The 1536-nt window shown below is 49.3% G+C and overlaps 1 long non-coding RNA gene across 1 annotated transcript; it reads right to left on the bottom strand.

Moving 5' to 3' along the window:
- Positions 1 to 625: 625 nt before the first annotated feature.
- Positions 626 to 1096, bottom strand: LOC115181158 (uncharacterized). The gene is made up of 2 exons (XR_003873308.1): positions 938 to 1096; positions 626 to 776 (listed from the first exon to the last, which is right to left on the bottom strand). It is a non-coding gene; the product is annotated as an uncharacterized LOC115181158 (long non-coding RNA).
- Between the last annotated feature and the right edge of the window lie 440 nt (positions 1097 to 1536).

Genomic DNA, 1536 nt, shown 5'->3' with positions numbered 1-1536 from the left:
TTCAGATGTCTCGGGATGAGAGATGGATGAGGTATGTCTTCAGATGTCTCGGGATGAGAGATGGATGAGGTATGTCTCCAGATGTCTCAGGATGAGAGATGGATGAGGTATGTCTCCAGATGTCTCAGGATGAGAGATGGATGAGGTATGTCTTCAGATGTCTCGGGATGAGAGATGGATGAGGTATGTCTTCAGATGTCTCAGGATGAGAGATGGATGAGGTATGTCTCCAGATGTCTCAGGATGAGGTATGTCTTCAGATGTCTCGGATGAGAGATGGATGAGGTCTGTCTTCAGATGTCTCGGATGAGAGATGGATGAGGTATGTCTCCAGATGTCTCAGGATGAGAGATGGATGAGGTATGTCTCCAGATGTCTCGGGATGAGAGATGGATGAGGTACGTCTCAGGATGAGAGATGGATGAGGTATGTCTCCAGATGTCTCAGGATGAGAGATGGATGAGGTATGTCTCCACGTCCCGTTGGGACCTAAAGGGCAGACGGGTCGTACTGACAGGTGGACCGTCTCACCTCACCCCCCCCCCCCCTCTCTGACCCGTGTCATTTCCTCTTCAGTAGACTGACGGATACCAACCACTTCCTGTCCAGAACCATTTACAGACCAGAGGTTTATAATGTACTTTATTTCTCATTTGATAAATTACTGCATAAAGCAACAAATAACATATTACATTTGATTTGGTATTGTTGTACTGTGACCGACCCCCAATCCAGTATTTTGTGGGAAGTATAGTGGAATAGTTTAGGGTAATGACCTTCAATAGTTTAGTGTAATGACCTTCAATAGTTAAGGGTAATGACCTTCAATAGTTAAGGGTAATGACCTTCAATAGTTAAGGGTAATGACCTTCAATAGTTAAGGGTAATGACCTTCAATAGTTAAGGGTAATGACCTTCAATAGTTTAGGGTAATGACCTTCAATAGTTTAGGGTAATGCGCTTCTCCACAATGCCTTTGTTGATTCTCTGAGTCTGTGGCTGGGATTCAATCAAATAACACACATTCCCATCTATCTCTCTATCTATCTCTCCATCCATCCATCCATCCATCCATCCATCCATCCATCCATCCATCTCTCTCTCCATCCATCCATCTCTCCATCCCCTGCAGTGTCTCAGTCTGCTTCCGTAGAGCATGGTAGTATTAAGCAGCCCCTCCCTCCCTCCCTCCCTCCCTCCCTCCCTCCCTCCCTCCCCCCCCCTGCAGTGTCTCAGTCTGCTTCCGTAGAGCATGGTAGTATTAAGCAGCCCCTCCCTCCCTCCCTCCCTCCCTCCACCCCCCTGCAGTGTCTCAGTCTGCTTCCGTAGAGCATGGTAGTATTAAGCAGCCTCTCCCTCCCTCCCTCCCTCCCTCCCTCCCTCCCTCCCTCCCTCCCTCCCTCCCTCCCTCCCCTGCAGTGTCTCAGTCTGCTTCCGTAGAGCATGGTAGTATTAAGCAGCCTCTCCCTCCCTCCCTCCCTCCCTCCCTCCCTCCCTCCCTCCCCTGCAGTGTTCTCAGTCTGCTTCCGTAGAGCA

Source organism: Salmo trutta, unplaced genomic scaffold, assembly GCF_901001165.1.
Source record: "Salmo trutta unplaced genomic scaffold, fSalTru1.1, whole genome shotgun sequence".
Taxonomy (NCBI): Eukaryota; Metazoa; Chordata; class Actinopteri; order Salmoniformes; family Salmonidae; genus Salmo; species Salmo trutta.
Note: the sequence above shows the minus strand (reverse complement) of the source record. Positions and strands in the feature narration are given on the sequence as shown.